Here is an 18,649-nt window from a genome sequence, read left to right as displayed (position 1 = left end):
TTCGGTTAACAGCTGAACGTGCTAACAGATTGCACCACAGAGACAGCTTGCAAAAGCTTGTACTGACAAAGGCTAAAAAGCATTCATCTAGAAAGTTTCCTAGAAAAAGGTTAAAAAGGCAATAATCTGGAGAGTTTTGCAAGATTTTTCTTCCATTGACCAATGAAGAAACACATTGGTACTTTCACATGATGAAGGAGTACTTCAGGATCTCTTACACTAACATGAGCAGCAGAGTGGTGCAGCGGAAGCGTGCTGGGCCCATAACCCAGAGGTCGATGGAACGAAACCATCCTCTGCTATGTGCACTTATTTTTTTGTTAATTAAATTCTTCCAAAACTGGGATTGATATTTTGACTCTTTTATTTTTACCTAAAGTACAATAACTTTTAACATTTTAATTTGTTTTAATAGTATATTGACAGCATTGTTTTCTTTCAGAAATCCACTTAATTTTCTTTACCCTATTACTGAAATGGTAATTGACAAAAACAAGCTACATTGTCACCAGAAGAGCAATGCAAAATGTACAATTGATATTTCAAAATCATCTTTCCAGCTTGAATTTCAATGATGCATTGGGGCAACGATTTTGTGAGAAACATCTTCACCCTTAAAGAAAGATTTTCTTAACTTCTTACCTGTGTGCTGATTAGATATCACCTGGTTTTCACATTAAACAGATTCCCACTTGAGAAAGAAGCAAGGATGCAGGGAGGTTTATGTTTCCTGGTGTCAACCTGTATTATTTCAGTGGACATTGTAATGAGGATGCATCTTGCTGCCTTTCCAATGAAGCAAGTTTTAATCAGTAATAGGTGAAAAACCATTCCTACAAAGGTGTTAATCAGAGACTTGGCTTTGTGGACACTTTTCAGAGAGCAAATGTGTTAGCATAAAAATAAAGCCATAAAATGGAGAGCTGATTAATCACTCAATTGGATTTCTCTGCCTGCATAATTTTTTTTCTCTGCAACCCCATGCTAAATTGTGCTTCCTGTTTTTTATAAAATGACTTCATCAAATCTGACTCTGATTGCATCAGAGAAGGCCAGGTACCCTACACTATAAGAGGAGGTTTGAAATTTTGACTTGTCTACTTAAAGATCACCAAAATTTGATCACACGGTCAATTACGTCCCTGGGTGGGATTAAACCACCAACCTTTCGGTTAACAGCTGAACGTGCTAACAGATTGCACCACAGAGACAGCTTGCAAAAGCTTGTACTGACAAAGGCTAAAAAGCATTCATCTAGAAAGTTTCCTAGAAAAAGGTTAAAAAGGCAATAATCTGGAGAGTTTTGCAAGATTTTTCTTCCATTGACCAATGAAGAAACACATTGGTACTTTCACATGATGAGTGAGTACATCAGGATCTCTGACACTAACATGAGCAGCAGAGTGGCGCAGCGGAAGCGTGCTGGGCCCATAACCCAGAGGTCGATGGATCGAAACCATCCTCTGCTATGTGCACTTATTTTTTTGTTAATTAAATTCTTCCAAAACTGGGATTGATATTTTGACTCTTTTATTTTTACCTAAAGTACAATAACTTTTAACATTTTAATTTGTTTTAATAGTATATTGACAGCATTGTTTTCTTTCTGAAATCCACTTAATTTTCTTTACCCTATTACTGAAATGGTAATTGACAAAAACAAGCTACATTGTCACCAGAAGAGCAATGCAAAATGTACAATTGATATTTCAAAATCATCTTTCCAGCTTGAATTTCAATGATGCATTGGGGCAACGATTTTGTGAGAAACATCTTCACCCTTAAATAAAGATTTTCTTAACTTCTTACCTGTGTGCTGATTAGATATCACCTGGTTTTCACATTAAACAGATTCCCACTTGAGAAAGCAGCAAGGATGCAGTGAGGTTTATGTTTCCTGGTGTCAACCTGTATTATTTCAGTGGACATTGTAATGAGGATGCATCTTGCTGCCTTTCCAATGAAGCAAGTTTTAATCAGTAATAGGTGAAAAACCATTCCTACAAAGGTGTTAATCAGAGACTTGGCTTTGTGGACACTTTTCAGAGAGCAAATGTGTTGGCATAAAAATAAAGCCATAAAATGGAGAGCTGATTAATCACTCAATTGGATTTCTCTGCCTGCATAATTTTTTTTCTCTGCAACCCCATGCTAAATTGTGCTTCCTGTTTTTTATAAAATGACTTAATCAAATCTGACTCTGATTGCATCAGAGAAGGCCAGATACCCTACACTATAATAGGTGGTTTGAAAGTTTGACTTGTCTACTTAAAGATCACCAAAATTTGATCACACGGTCAATTACGTCCCTGGGTGGGATTAAACCACCAACCTTTCGGTTAACAGCCGAACGCGCTAACAGATTGCACCACAGAGACAGCTTGCAAAAGCTTGTACTGACAAAGGCTAAAAAGCATTCATCTAGAAAGTTTCCTAGAAAAAGGTTAAAAAGGCAATAATCTGGAGAGTTTTGCAAGATTTTTCTTCCATTGACCAATGAAGAAACACATTGGTACTTTCACATGATGAAGGAGTACTTCAGGATCTCTTACACTTACATGAGCAGCAGAGTGGCGCAGCGGAAGCGTGCTGGGCCCATAACCCAGAGGTCGATGGATCGAAACCATCCTCTGCTATGTGCACTTATTTTTTTGTTAATTAAATTATTCCAAAACTGGGATTGATATTTTGACTCTTTTATTTTTACCTAAAGTACAATAACTTTTAACATTTTAATTTGTTTTAATAGTATATTGACAGCATTGTTTTCTTTCAGAAATCCACTTAATTTTCTTTACCCTATTACTGAAATGGTAATTTACAAAAACAAGCTACATTGTCACCAGAAGAGCAATGCAAAATGTACAATTGATATTTCAAAATCATCTTTCCAGCTTGAATTTCAATGATGCATTGGGGCAACGATTTTGTGAGAAACATCTTCACCCTTAAAGAAAGATTTTCTTAACTTCTTACCTGTGTGCTGATTAGATATCACCTGGTTTTTACATTAAACAGATTCCCACTTGAGAAAGCAGCAAGGATGCAGTGAGGTTTATGTTTCCTGGTGTCAACCTGTATTATTTCAGTGGACATTGTAATGAGGATGCATCTTGCTGCCTTTCCAATGAAGCAAGTTTTAATCAGTAATAGGTGAAAAACCATTCCTACAAAGGTGTTAATCAGAGACTTGGCTTTGTGGACACTTTTCAGAGAGCAAATGTGTTAGCATAAAAATAAAGCCATAAAATGGAGTGCTGATTAATCACTCAATTGGATTTCTCTGCCTGCATAATTTTTTTTCTCTGCAACCCCATGCTAAATTGTGCTTCCTGTTTTTTATAAAATGACTTAATCAAATCTGACTCTGATTGCATCAGAGAAGGCCAGATACCCTACACTATAAGAGGTGGTTTGAAATTTTGACTTGTCTACTTAAAGATCACCAAAATTTGATCACACGGTCAATTACATCCCTGGGTGGGATAGAACCACCAACCTTTAGGTTAACAGCCAAATGCGCTTACCGATTGCGCCACAGAGACAGCTTGCGAAAGCATGTACTGACAAAGGCTAAAAAGCATTCATCTAGAAAGTTTCCTAGAAAAAGGTTAAAAAGGCAATAATCTGGAGAGTTTTGCAAGATTTTTCTTCCATTGACCAATGAAGAAACACATTGGTACTTTCACATGATGAGTGAGTACTTCAGGATCTCTGACACTAACATGAGCAGCAGAGTGGCGCAGCGGAAGCGTGCTGGCCCTATAACCCAGAGGTCGATGGATCGAAACCATCCTCTGATATGTGCACTTATTTTTTTGTTCATTAAATTCTTCCAAAACTGGGATTGATATTTTGACTCTTTTATTTTTACTTAAAGTACAATAACTTTTAACATTTTAATTTGTTTTAATAGTATATTGACAGCATTGTTTTCTTTCAGTAATCCACTTAATTTTCTTTACCCTATTACTGAAATGGTAATTGACAAAAACAAGCTACATTGTCACCAGAAGAGCAATGCAAAATGTACAATTGATATTTCAAAATCATTTTTCCAGCTTGAATTTCAATGATGCATTGGGGCAACGATTTTGTGAGAAACATCTTCACACTTAAAGAAAGATTTTCTTAACTTCTTACCTGTGTGCTGATTAGATATCACCTGGTTTTCACATTAAACAGATTCCCACTTGAGAAAGCAGCAAGGATGCAGTGAGGTTTATGTTTCCTGGTGTCAACCTGTATTATTTCAGTGGACATTGTAATGAGGATGCATCTTGCTGCCTTTCCAATGAAACAAGTTTTAATCAGTAATAGGTGAAAAACCATTCCTACAAAGGTGTTAATCAGAGACTTGGCTTTGTGGACACTTTTCAGAGAGCAAATGTGTTAGCATAAAAATAAAGCCATAAAATGGAGAGCTGATTAATCACTCAATTGGATTTCTCTGCCTGCATAATTTTTTTTCTCTGCAACCCATGCTAAATTGTGCTTCCTGTTTTTTATAAAATGACTTAATCAAATCTGACTCTGATTGCATCAGAGAAGGCCAGGTACCCTACACTATAATAGGTGGTTTGAAATTTTGACTTGTCTACTTAAAGATCACCAAAACTTGATCACACGGTCAATAACATCCCTGGGTGGGATAGAACCACCAACCTTTAGGTTAACAGCCGAATGCGCTTACCGATTGCGCCACAGAGACAGCTTGCAAAAGCATGTACTGACAAAGGCTAAAAAGCATTCATCTAGAAAGTTTCCTAGAAAAAGGTTAAAAAGGCAATAATCTGGAGAGTTTTGCAAGATTTTTCTTCCATTGACCAATGAAGAAACACATTGATACATTCACATGATGAGTGAGTACTTCAGGATCTCTTACACTTACACGAGCAGCAGAGTGGCGCAGCGGAAGCGTGCTGGGCCCATTACCCAGAGGTCGATGGATCGAAACCATCCTCTGCTATGTGCACTTAATTTTTTGTTAATTAAATTCTTCCAAAACTGGTATTGATATTTTGACTCTTTTATTTTTACTTAAAGTACAATAACTTTTAACATTTTAATTTGTTTTAATAGTATATTGACAGCATTGTTTTCTTTCAGAAATCCACTTAATTTTCTTTACCCTATTACTGAAATGGTAATTGACAAAAACAAGCTACATTGTCACCAGAAGAGCAATGCAAAATGTACAATTGATATTTCAAAATCATCTTTCCAGCTTGAATTTCAATGATGCATTGGGGCAACGATTTTGTGAGAAACATCTTCACCCTTAAAGAAAGATTTTCTTAACTTCTTACCTGTGTGCTGATTAGATATCACCTGGTTTTCACATTAAACAGATTCCCACTTGAGAAAGCAGCAAGGATGCAGTGAGGTTTATGTTTCCTGGTGTCAACCTGTATTATTTCAGTGGACATTGTAATGAGGATGCATCTTGCTGCCTTTCCAATGAAGCAAGTTTTAATCAGTAATAGGTGAAAAACCATTCCTACAAAGGTGTTAATCAGAGACTTGGCTTTGTGGACACTTTTCAGAGAGCAAATGTGTTAGCATAAAAATAAAGCCATAAAATGGAGAGCTGATTAATCACTCAATTGGATTTCTCTGCCTGCATAATTTTTTTTCTCTGCAACCCCATGCTAAATTGTGCTTCCTGTTTTTTATAAAATGACTTAATCAAATCTGACTCTGATTGCATCAGAGAAGGCTAGGTGCCCTACACTATAATAGGTGGTTTGAAATTTTGACTTGTCTACTTAAAGATCACCAAAACTTGATCACATGGTCAATAACATCCCTGGGTGGGATAGAACCACCAACCTTTAGGTTAACAGCCGAATGCGCTTACCGATTGCGCCACAGAGACAGCTTGCAAAAGCTTGTACTGACAAAGGCTAAAAAGCATTCATCTAGAAAGTTTCCTAGAAAAAGGTTAAAAAGGCAATAATCTGGAGAGTTTTGCAAGATTTTTCTTCCATTGACCAACGAAGAAACACATTGGTACTTTCACATGATGCGTGAGTACTTCAGGATCTCTGACACTAACATGAGCAGCAGAGTGGCGCAGCGGAAGCATGCTGGGCCCATAACCCAGAGGTCGATGGATCGAAACCATCCTCTGCTATGTGCACTTATTTTTTTGTTAATTAAATTCTTCCAAAACTGGGATATATATTTTGACTCTTTTATTTTTACTTAAAGTACAATTACTTTTAACATTTTCATTTGTTTAATAGTATATTGACAGCATTGTTTTCTTTCAGAAATCCACTTAATTTTCTTTACCCTATTACTGAAATGGTAATTGACAAAAACAAGCTACATTGTCACCAGAAGAGCAATGCAAAATGTACAATTGATATTTCAAAATCATCTTTCCAGCTTGAATTTCAATGATGCATTGGGGCAACGATTTTGTGAGAAACATCTTCACCCTTAAATAAAGATTTTCTTAACTTCTTACCTGTGTGCTGATTAGATATCACCTGGTTTTCACATTAAACAGATTCCCACTTGAGAAAGCAGCAAGGATGCAGTGAGGTTTATGTTTCCTGGTGTCAACCTGTATTATTTCAGTGGACATTGTAATGAGGATGCATCTTGCTGCCTTTCCAATGAAGCAAGTTTTAATCAGTAATAGGTGAAAAACCATTCCTACAAAGGTGTTAATCAGAGACTTGGCTTTGTGGACACTTTTCAGAGAGCAAATGTGTTAGCATAAAAATAAAGCCATAAAATGGAGAGCTGATTAATCACTCAATTGGATTTGTCTGCCTGCATAATTTTTTTTCTCTGCAACCCCATGCTAAATTGTGCTTCCTGTTTTTTATAAAATGACTTAATCAAATCTGACTCTGATTGCATCAGAGAAGGCCAGATACCCTACACTATAAGAGGTGGTTTGAAATTTTGACTTGTCTACTTAAAGATCACCAAAATTTGATCACACGGTCAATTACGTCCCTGGGTGGGATTAAACCACCAACCTTTCGGTTAACAGCCGAACGCGCTAACAGATTGCACCACAGAGACAGCTTGCAAAAGCTTGTACCGACAAAGGCTAAAAAGCATTCATCTAGAAAGTTTCCTAGAAAAAGGTTAAAAAGGCAATAATCTGGAGAGTTTTGCAAGATTTTTCTTCCATTGACCAATGAAGAAACACATTGGTACTTTCACATGATGAGTGAGTACATCAGGATCTCTGACACTAACATGAGCAGCAGAGTGGCGCAGCGGAAGCGTGCTGGGCCCATAACCCAGAGGTCGATGGATCGAAACCATCCTCTGCTATGTGCACTTATTTTTTTGTTAATTAAATTCTTCCAAAACTGGGATTGATATTTTGACTCTTTTATTTTTACCTAAAGTACAATAACTTTTAACATTTTAATTTGTTTTAATAGTATATTGACAGCATTGTTTTCTTTCTGAAATCCACTTAATTTTCTTTACCCTATTACTGAAATGGTAATTGACAAAAACAAGCTACATTTTCACCAGAAGAGCAATGCAAAATGTACAATTGATATTTCAAAATCATCTTTCCAGCTTGAATTTCAATGATGCATTGGGGCAACGATTTTGTGAGAAACATCTTCACCCTTAAATAAAGATTTTCTTAACTTCTTACCTGTGTGCTGATTAGATATCACCTGGTTTTCACATTAAACAGATTCCCACTTGAGAAAGCAGCAAGGATGCAGTGAGGTTTATGTTTCCTGGTGTCAACCTGTATTATTTCAGTGGACATTGTAATGAGGATGCATCTTGCTGCCTTTCCAATGAAGCAAGTTTTAATCAGTAATAGGTGAAAAACCATTCCTACAAAGGTGTTAATCAGAGACTTGGCTTTGTGGACACTTTTCAGAGAGCAAATGTGTTGGCATAAAAATAAAGCCATAAAATGGAGAGCTGATTAATCACTCAATTGGATTTCTCTGCCTGCATAATTTTTTTTCTCTGCAACCCCATGCTAAATTGTGCTTCCTGTTTTTTATAAAATGACTTAATCAAATCTGACTCTGATTGCATCAGAGAAGGCCAGATACCCTACACTATAATAGGTGGTTTGAAAGTTTGACTTGTCTACTTAAAGATCACCAAAATTTGATCACACGGTCAATTACGTCCCTGGGTGGGATTAAACCACCAACCTTTCGGTTAACAGCCGAACGCGCTAACAGATTGCACCACAGAGACAGCTTGCAAAAGCTTGTACTGACAAAGGCTAAAAAGCATTCATCTAGAAAGTTTCCTAGAAAAAGGTTAAAAAGGCAATAATCTGGAGAGTTTTGCAAGATTTTTCTTCCATTGACCAATAAAGAAACACATTGGTACTTTCACATGATGAAGGAGTACTTCAGGATCTCTTACACTTACATGAGCAGCAGAGTGGCGCAGCGGAAGCGTGCTGGGCCCATAACCCAGAGGTCGATGGATCGAAACCATCCTCTGCTATGTGCACTTATTTTTTTGTTAATTAAATTATTCCAAAACTGGGATTGATATTTTGACTCTTTTATTTTTACCTAAAGTACAATAACTTTTAACATTTTAATTTGTTTTAATAGTATATTGACAGCATTGTTTTCTTTCAGAAATCCACTTAATTTTCTTTACCCTATTACTGAAATGGTAATTGACAAAAACAAGCTACATTGTCACCAGAAGAGCAATGCAAAATGTACAATTGATATTTCAAAATCATTTTTCCAGCTTGAATTTCAATGATGCATTGGGGCAACGATTTTGTGAGAAACATCTTCACACTTAAAGAAAGATTTTCTTAACTTCTTACCTGTGTGCTGATTAGATATCACCTGGTTTTCACATTAAACAGATTCCCACTTGAGAAAGCAGCAAGGATGCAGTGAGGTTTATGTTTCCTGGTGTCAACCTGTATTATTTCAGTGGACATTGTAATGAGGATGCATCTTGCTGCCTTTCCAATGAAACAAGTTTTAATCAGTAATAGGTGAAAAACCATTCCTACAAAGGTGTTAATCAGAGACTTGGCTTTGTGGACACTTTTCAGAGAGCAAATGTGTTAGCATAAAAATAAAGCCATAAAATGGAGAGCTGATTAATCACTCAATTGGATTTCTCTGCCTGCATAATTTTTTTTCTCTGCAACCCATGCTAAATTGTGCTTCCTGTTTTTTATAAAATGACTTAATCAAATCTGACTCTGATTGCATCAGAGAAGGCCAGGTACCCTACACTATAATAGGTGGTTTGAAATTTTGACTTGTCTACTTAAAGATCACCAAAACTTGATCACACGGTCAATAACATCCCTGGGTGGGATAGAACCACCAACCTTTAGGTTAACAGCCGAATGCGCTTACCGATTGCGCCACAGAGACAGCTTGCAAAAGCATGTACTGACAAAGGCTAAAAAGCATTCATCTAGAAAGTTTCCTAGAAAAAGGTTAAAAAGGCAATAATCTGGAGAGTTTTGCAAGATTTTTCTTCCATTGACCAATGAAGAAACACATTGGTACATTCACATGATGAGTGAGTACTTCAGGATCTCTTACACTTACACGAGCAGCAGAGTGGCGCAGCGGAAGCGTGCTGGGCCCATTACCCAGAGGTCGATGGATCGAAACCATCCTCTGCTATGTGCACTTATTTTTTTGTTAATTAAATTCTTCCAAAACTGGTATTGATATTTTGACTCTTTTATTTTTACTTAAAGTACAATAACTTTTAACATTTTAATTTGTTTTAATAGTATATTGACAGCATTGTTTTCTTTCAGAAATCCACTTAATTTTCTTTACCCTATTACTGAAATGGTAATTGACAAAAACAAGCTACATTGTCACCAGAAGAGCAATGCAAAATGTACAATTGATATTTCAAAATCATCTTTCCAGCTTGAATTTCAATGATGCATTGGGGCAACGATTTTGTGAGAAACATCTTCACCCTTAAAGAAAGATTTTCTTAACTTCTTACCTGTGTGCTGATTAGATATCACCTGGTTTTCACATTAAACAGATTCCCACTTGAGAAAGCAGCAAGGATGCAGTGAGGTTTATGTTTCCTGGTGTCAACCTGTATTATTTCAGTGGACATTGTAATGAGGATGCATCTTGCTGCCTTTCCAATGAAGCAAGTTTTAATCAGTAATAGGTGAAAAACCATTCCTACAAAGGTGTTAATCAGAGACTTGGCTTTGTGGACACTTTTCAGAGAGCAAATGTGTTAGCATAAAAATAAAGCCATAAAATGGAGAGCTGATTAATCACTCAATTGGATTTCTCTGCCTGCATAATTTTTTTTCTCTGCAACCCCATGCTAAATTGTGCTTCCTGTTTTTTATAAAATGACTTAATCAAATCTGACTCTGATTGCATCAGAGAAGGCTAGGTGCCCTACACTATAATAGGTGGTTTGAAATTTTGACTTGTCTACTTAAAGATCACCAAAACTTGATCACACGGTCAATAACATCCCTGGGTGGGATAGAACCACCAACCTTTAGGTTAACAGCCGAATGCGCTTACCGATTGCGCCACAGAGACAGCTTGCAAAAGATTGTACTGACAAAGGCTAAAAAGCATTCATCTAGAAAGTTTCCTAGAAAAAGGTTAAAAAGGCAATAATCTGGAGAGTTTTGCAAGATTTTTCTTCCATTGACCAACGAAGAAACACAGTGGTACTTTCACATGATGCGTGAGTACTTCAGGATCTCTGACACTAACATGAGCAGCAGAGTGGCGCAGCGGAAGCATGCTGGGCCCATAACCCAGAGGTCGATGGATCGAAACCATCCTCTGCTATGTGCACTTATTTTTTTGTTAATTAAATTCTTCCAAAACTGGGATATATATTTTGACTCTTTTATTTTTACTTAAAGTACAATTACTTTTAACATTTTCATTTGTTTAATAGTATATTGACAGCATTGTTTTCTTTCAGAAATCCACTTAATTTTCTTTACCCTATTACTGAAATGGTAATTGACAAAAACAAGCTACATTGTCACCAGAAGAGCAATGCAAAATGTACAATTGATATTTCAAAATCATCTTTCCAGCTTGAATTTCAATGATGCATTGGGGCAACGATTTTGTGAGAAACATCTTCACCCTTAAATAAAGATTTTCTTAACTTCTTACCTGTGTGCTGATTAGATATCACCTGGTTTTCACATTAAACAGATTCCCACTTGAGAAAGCAGCAAGGATGCAGTGAGGTTTATGTTTCCTGGTGTCAACCTGTATTATTTCAGTGGACATTGTAATGAGGATGCATCTTGCTGCCTTTCCAATGAAGCAAGTTTTAATCAGTAATAGGTGAAAAACCATTCCTACAAAGGTGTTAATCAGAGACTTGGCTTTGTGGACACTTTTCAGAGAGCAAATGTGTTAGCATAAAAATAAAGCCATAAAATGGAGAGCTGATTAATCACTCAATTGGATTTCTCTGCCTGCATAATTTTTTTTCTCTGCAACCCCATGCTAAATTGTGCTTCCTGTTTTTTATAAAATGACTTAATCAAATCTGACTCTGATTGCATCAGAGAAGGCCAGATACCCTACACTATAAGAGGTGGTTTGAAATTTTGACTTGTCTACTTAAAGATCACCAAAATTTGATCACACGGTCAATTACGTCCCTGGGTGGGATTAAACCACCAACCTTTCGGTTAACAGCCAAACGCGCTAACAGATTGCACCACAGAGACAGCTTGCAAAAGCTTGTACCGACAAAGGCTAAAAAGCATTCATCTAGAAAGTTTCCTAGAAAAAGGTTAAAAAGGCAATAATCTGGAGAGTTTTGCAAGATTTTTCTTCCATTGACCAATGAAGAAACACATTTGTACTTTCACATGATGAAGGAGTACTTCAGGATCTCTTACACTTACATGAGCAGCAGAGTGGCGCAGCGGAAGCGTGCTGGGCCCATAACCCAGAGGTCGATGGATCGAAACCATCCTCTGCTATGTGCACTTATTTTTTTGTTAATTAAATTCTTCCAAAACTGGGATTGATATTTTGACTCTTTTATTTTTACCTAAAGTACAATAACTTTTAACATTTTAATTTGTTTTAATAGTATATTGACAGCATTGTTTTCTTTCAGAAATCCACTTAATTTTCTTTACCCTATTACTGAAATGGTAATTGACAAAAACAAGCTACATTGTCACCAGAAGAGCAATGCAAAATGTACAATTGATATTTCAAAATCATCTTTCCAGCTTGAATTTCAATGATGCATTGGGGCAACGATTTTGTGAGAAACATCTTCACCCTTAAAGAAAGATTTTCTTAACTTCTTACCTGTGTGCTGATTAGATATCACCTGGTTTTCACATTAAACAGATTCCCACTTGAGAAAGCAGCAAGGATGCAGTGAGGTTTATGTTTCCTGGTGTCAACCTGTATTATTTCAGTGGACATTGTAATGAGGATGCATCTTGCTGCCTTTCCAATGAAGCAAGTTTTAATCAGTGATAGGTGAAAAACCATTCCTACAAAGGTGTTAATCAGAGACTTGGCTTTGTGGACACTTTTCAGAGAGCAAATGTGTTAGCATAAAAATAAAGCCATAAAATGGAGAGCTGATTAATCACTCAATTGGATTTCTCTGCCTGCATAATTTTTTTCTCTGCAACCCCATGCTAAATTGTGCTTCCTGTTTTTTATAAAATGACTTAATCAAATCTGACTCTGATTGCATCAGAGAAGGCCAGGTACCCTACACTATAAGAGGTGGTTTGAAATTTTGACTTGTCTACTTAAAGATCACCAAAACTTGATCACACGGTTAATAACATCCCTGGGTGGGATAGAACCACCAACCTTTAGGTTAACAGCCGAATGCGCTTACCGATTGCGCGACAGAGACAGCTTGCAAAAGCATGTACTGACAAAGACTAAAAAGCATTCATCTAGAAAGTTTCCTAGAAAAAGGTTAAAAAGGCAATAATCTGGAGAGTTTTGCAAGATTTTTCTTCCATTGACCAACGAAGAAACACATTTGTACTTTCACATGATGAGTGAGTACTTCAGGATCTCTGACACTAACTTGAGCAGTAGAGTGGCGCAGCGGAAGCGTGCTGGGCCCATAACCCAGAGGTCGATGGATCGAAGCCATCCTCTGCTATGTGCACTTATTTTTTTGTTAATTAAATTCTTCCAAAACTGGGATTGATATTTTGACTCTTTTATTTTTACCTAAAGTACAATAACTTTTAACATTTTAATTTGTTTTAATAGTATATTGACAGCATTGTTTTCTTTCAGAAATCCACTTAATTTTCTTTACCCTATTACTGAAATGGTAATTGACAAAAACAAGCTACATTGTCACCAGAAGAGCAATGCAAAATGTACAATTGATATTTCAAAATCATCTTTCCAGCTTGAATTTCAATGATGCATTGGGGCAACGATTTTGTGAGAAACATCTTCACCATTAAATAAAGATTTTCTTAACTTCTTACCTGTGTGCTGATTAGATATCACCTGGTTTTCACATTAAACAGATTCCCACTTGAGAAAGCAGCAAGGATGCAGTGAGGTTTATGTTTCCTGGTGTCAACCTGTATTATTTCAGTGGACATTGTAATGAGGATGCATCTTGCTGCCTTTCCATTGAAGCAAGTTTTAATCAGTAATAGGTGAAAAACCATTCCTACAAAGGTGTTAATCAGAGACTTGGCTATGTGGACACTTTTCAGAGAGCAAATGTGTTAGCATAAAAATAAAGCCATAAAATGGAGAGCTGATTAATCACTCAATTGGATTTCTCTGCCTGCATAATTTTTTTTCTCTGCAACCCCATGCTAAATTGTGCTTCCTGTTTTTTATAAAATGACTTCATCAAATCTGACTCTGATTGCATCAGAGAAGGCCAGGTACCCTACACTATAAGAGGTGGTTTGAAATTTTGACTTGTCTACTTAAAGATCACCAAAATTTGATCACACGGTCAATTACGTCCCTGGGTGGGATTAAACCACCAACCTTTCGGTTAACAGCTGAACGTGCTAACAGATTGCACCACAGAGACAGCTTGCAAAAGCTTGTACTGACAAAGGCTAAAAAGCATTCATCTAGAAAGTTTCCTAGAAAAAGGTTAAAAAGGCAATAATCTGGAGAGTTTTGCAAGATTTTTCTTCCATTGACCAATGAAGAAACACATTGGTACTTTCACATGATGAAGGAGTACTTCAGGATCTCTTACACTTACATGAGCAGCAGAGTGGCGCAGCGGAAGCGTGCTGGGCCCATAACCCAGAGGTCGATGGATCGAAACCATCCTCTGCTATGTGCACTTATTTTTTTGTTAATTAAATTCTTCCAAAACTGGGATTGATATTTTGACTCTTTTATTTTTACCTAAAGTACAATAACTTTTAACATTTTAATTTGTTTTAATAGTATATTGACAGCATTGTTTTCTTTCAGAAATCCACTTAATTTTCTTTACCCTATTACTGAAATGGTAATTGACAAAAACAAGCTACATTGTCACCAGAAGAGCAATGCAAAATGTACAATTGATATTTCAAAATCATCTTTCCAGCTTGAATTTCAATGATGCATTGGGGCAACGATTTTGTGAGAAACATCTTCACCCTTAAAGAAAGATTTTCTTAACTTCTTACCTGTGTGCTGATTAGATATCACCTGGTTTTCACATTAAACAGATTCCCACTTGAGAAAGCAGCAAGGATGCAGTGAGGTTTATGTTTCCTGGTGTCAACCTGTATTATTTCAGTGGACATTGTAATGAGGATGCATCTTGCTGCCTTTCCAATGAAGCAAGTTTTAATCAGTGATAGGTGAAAAACCATTCCTACAAAGGTGTTAATCAGAGACTTGGCTTTGTGGACACTTTTCAGAGAGCAAATGTGTTAGCATAAAAATAAAGCCATAAAATGGAGAGCTGATTAATCACTCAATTGGATTTCTCTGCCTGCATAATTTTTTTTCTCTGCAACCCCATGCTAAATTGTGCTTCCTGTTTTTTATAAAATGACTTAATCAAATCTGACTCTGATTGCATCAGAGAAGGCCAGGTACCCTACACTATAAGAGGTGGTTTGAAATTTTGACTTGTCTACTTAAAGATCACCAAAACTTGATCACACGGTTAATAACATCCCTGGGTGGGATAGAACCACCAACCTTTAGGTTAACAGCCGAATGCGCTTACCGATTGCGCGACAGAGACAGCTTGCAAAAGCGTGTACTGACAAAGACTACAAAGCATTCATCTAGAAAGTTTCCTAGAAAAAGGTTAAAAAGGCAATAATCTGTAGAGTTTTGCAAGATTTTTCTTCCATTGACCAACGAAGAAACACATTTGTACTTTCACATGATGAGTGAGTACTTCAGGATCTCTGACACTAACTTGAGCAGTAGAGTGGCGCAGCGGAAGCGTGCTGGGCCCATAACCCAGAGGTCGATGGATCGAAGCCATCCTCTGCTATGTGCACTTATTTTTTTGTTAATAAAATTCTTCCAAAACTGGGATTGATATTTTGACTCTTTTATTTTTACCTAAAGTACAATAACTTTTAACATTTTAATTTGTTTTAATAGTATATTGACAGCATTGTTTTCTTTCAGAAATCCACTTAATTTTCTTTACCCTATTACTGAAATGGTAATTGACAAAAACAAGCTACATTGTCACCAGAAGAGCAATGCAAAATGTACAATTGATATTTCAAAATCATCTTTCCAGCTTGAATTTCAATGATGCATTGGGGCAACGATTTTGTGAGAAACATCTTCACCATTAAATAAAGATTTTCTTAACTTCTTACCTGTGTGCTGATTAGATATCACCTGGTTTTCACATTAAACAGATTCCCACTTGAGAAAGCAGCAAGGATGCAGTGAGGTTTATGTTTCCTGGTGTCAACCTGTATTATTTCAGTGGACATTGTAATGAGGATGCATCTTGCTGCCTTTCCAATGAAGCAAGTTTTAATCAGTAATAGGTGAAAAACCATTCCTACAAAGGTGTTAATCAGAGACTTGGCTATGTGGACACTTTTCAGAGAGCAAATGTGTTAGCATAAAAATAAAGCCATAAAATGGAGAGCTGATTAATCACTCAATTGGATTTCTCTGCCTGCATAATTTTTTTTCTCTGCAACCCCATGCTAAATTGTGCTTCCTGTTTTTTATAAAATGACTTCATCAAATCTGACTCTGATTGCATCAGAGAAGGCCAGGTACCCTACACTATAAGAGGTGGTTTGAAATTTTGACTTGTCTACTTAAAGATCACCAAAATTTGATCACACGGTCAATTACGTCCCTGGGTGGGATTAAACCACCAACCTTTCGGTTAACAGCTGAACGTGCTAACAGATTGCACCACAGAGACAGCTTGCAAAAGCTTGTACTGACAAAGGCTAAAAAGCATTCATCTAGAAAGTTTCCTAGAAAAAGGTTAAAAAGGCAATAATCTGGAGAGTTTTGCAAGATTTTTCTTCCATTGACCAATGAAGAAACACATTGGTACTTTCACATGATGAAGGAGTACTTCAGGATCTCTTACACTTACACGAGCAGCAGAGTGGTGCAGCGGAAGCGTGCTGGGCCCATAACCCAGAGGTCGATGGATCGAAACCATCCTCTGCTATGTGCACTTATTTTTTTGTTAATTAAATTCTTCCAAAACTGGGATTGATATTTTGACTCTTTTATTTTTACCTAAAGTACAATAACTTTTAACATTTTAATTTGTTTTAATAGTATATTGACAGCATTGTTTTCTTTCAGAAATCCACTTAATTTTCTTTACCCTATTACTGAAATGGTAATTGACAAAAACAAGCTACATTGTCACCAGAAGAGCAATGCAAAATGTACAATTGATATTTCAAAATCATCTTTCCAGCTTGAATTTCAATGATGCATTGGGGCAACGATTTTGTGAGAAACATCTTCACCCTTAAATAAAGATTTTCTTAACTTCTTACCTGTGTGCTGATTAGATATCACCTGGTTTTCACATTAAACAGATTCCCACTTGAGAAAGCAGCAAGGATGCAGTGAGGTTTATGTTTCCTGGTGTCAACCTGTATTATTTCAGTGGACATTGTAATGAGGATGCATCTTGCTGCCTTTCCAATGAAGCAAGTTTTAATCAGTAATAGGTGAAAAACCATTCCTACAAAGGTGTTAATCAGAGACTTGGCTTTGTGGACACTTTTCAGAGAGCAAATGTGTTAGCATAAAAATAAAGCCATAAAATGGAGAGCTGATTAATCACTCAATTGGATTTCTCTGCCTGCATAATTTTTTTTCTCTGCAACCCCATGCTAAATTGTGCTTCCTGTTTTTTATAAAAATGACTTCATCAAATCTGACTCTGATTGCATCAGAGAAGGCCAGGTACCCTACACTATAAGAGGTGGTTTGAAATTTTGACTTGTCTACTTAAAGATCACCAAAATTTGATCACACGGTCAATTACGTCCCTGGGTGGGATTAAACCACCAACCTTTCGGTTAACAGCTGAACGTGCTAACAGATTGCACCACAGAGACAGCTTGCAAAAGCTTGTACTGACAAAGGCTAAAAAGCATTCATCTAGAAAGTTTCCTAGAAAAAGGTTAAAAAGGCAATAATCTGGAGAGTTTTGCAAGATTTTTCTTCCATTGACCAATGAAGAAACACATTGGTACTTTCACATGATGAAGGAGTACTTCAGGATCTCTTACACTTACACGAGCAGCAGAGTGGTGCAGCGGAAGCGTGCTTGGCCCATAACCCAGAGGTCGATGGATCGAAACCATCCTCTGCTATGTGCACTTATTTTTTTGTTAATTAAATTCTTCCAAAACTGGGATTGATATTTTGACTCTTTTATTTTTACCTAAAGTACAATAACTTTTAACATTTTAATTTGTTTTAATAGTATATTGACAGCATTGTTTTCTTTCAGAAATCCACTTAATTTTCTTTACCCTATTACTGAAATGGTAATTGACAAAAACAAGCTACATTGTCACCAGAAGAGCAATGCAAAATGTACAATTGATATTTCAAAATCATCTTTCCAGCTTGAATTTCAATGATGCATTGGGGCAACGATTTTGTGAGAAACATCTTCACCCTTAAAGAAAGATTTTCTTAACTTCTTACCTGTGTGCTGATTAGATATCACCTGGTTTTCACATTAAACAGATTCCCACTTGAGAAAGCAGCAAGGATGCAGTGAGGTTTATGTTTCCTGGTGTCAACCTGTATTATTTCAGTGGACATTGTAATGAGGATGCATCTTGCTGCCTTTCCAATGAAGCAAGTTTTAATCAGTAATAGGTGAAAAACCATTCCTACAAAGGTGTTAATCAGAGACTTGGCTTTGTGGACACTTTTCAGAGAGCAAATGTGTTAGCATAAAAATAAAGCCATAAAATGGAGAGCTGATTAATCACTCAATTGGATTTCTCTGCCTGCATAATTTTTTTTCTCTGCAAACCCATGCTAAATTGTGCTTCCTGTTTTTTATAAAATGACTTAATCAAATCTGACTCTGATTGCATCAGAGAAGGCCAGGTACCCTACACTATAATAGGTTGTTTGAAATTTTGACTTGTCTACTTAAAGATCACCAAAACTTGATCACACGGTCAATAAAATCCCTGGGT

The 18,649-nt window shown here is 36.7% G+C and overlaps 6 non-coding genes across 6 annotated transcripts; all 6 read left to right on the top strand.

Annotated features, from left to right (window-relative positions):
* Positions 1–1,397: 1,397 nt before the first annotated feature.
* TRNAM-CAU (transfer RNA methionine (anticodon CAU)) lies at positions 1,398–1,469 on the top strand. The gene has a single exon. It is a non-coding gene; the product is annotated as a tRNA-Met (tRNA).
* Positions 1,470–2,564: 1,095 nt separating this feature from the next.
* On the top strand, positions 2,565–2,636 carry TRNAM-CAU (transfer RNA methionine (anticodon CAU)). Its single transcript has one exon. It is a non-coding gene; the product is annotated as a tRNA-Met (tRNA).
* A 4,594-nt stretch (positions 2,637–7,230) lies between these two features.
* Positions 7,231–7,302, top strand: TRNAM-CAU (transfer RNA methionine (anticodon CAU)). The gene has a single exon. It is a non-coding gene; the product is annotated as a tRNA-Met (tRNA).
* A 1,095-nt stretch (positions 7,303–8,397) lies between these two features.
* TRNAM-CAU (transfer RNA methionine (anticodon CAU)) lies at positions 8,398–8,469 on the top strand. Its single transcript has one exon. It is a non-coding gene; the product is annotated as a tRNA-Met (tRNA).
* Positions 8,470–11,896: 3,427 nt separating this feature from the next.
* Positions 11,897–11,968, top strand: TRNAM-CAU (transfer RNA methionine (anticodon CAU)). The gene has a single exon. It is a non-coding gene; the product is annotated as a tRNA-Met (tRNA).
* Positions 11,969–14,229: 2,261 nt separating this feature from the next.
* On the top strand, positions 14,230–14,301 carry TRNAM-CAU (transfer RNA methionine (anticodon CAU)). Its single transcript has one exon. It is a non-coding gene; the product is annotated as a tRNA-Met (tRNA).
* Positions 14,302–18,649: the final 4,348 nt, after the last annotated feature.

The sequence above is a fragment of the Pseudophryne corroboree genome, chromosome 4 (genome assembly GCF_028390025.1).
Source record: "Pseudophryne corroboree isolate aPseCor3 chromosome 4, aPseCor3.hap2, whole genome shotgun sequence".
Lineage (NCBI taxonomy): Eukaryota > Metazoa > Chordata > Amphibia > Anura > Myobatrachidae > Pseudophryne > Pseudophryne corroboree.
The sequence above is the reverse complement of the archived record's forward strand: the minus strand, read 5'-3'. Positions and strand labels throughout refer to the sequence as shown.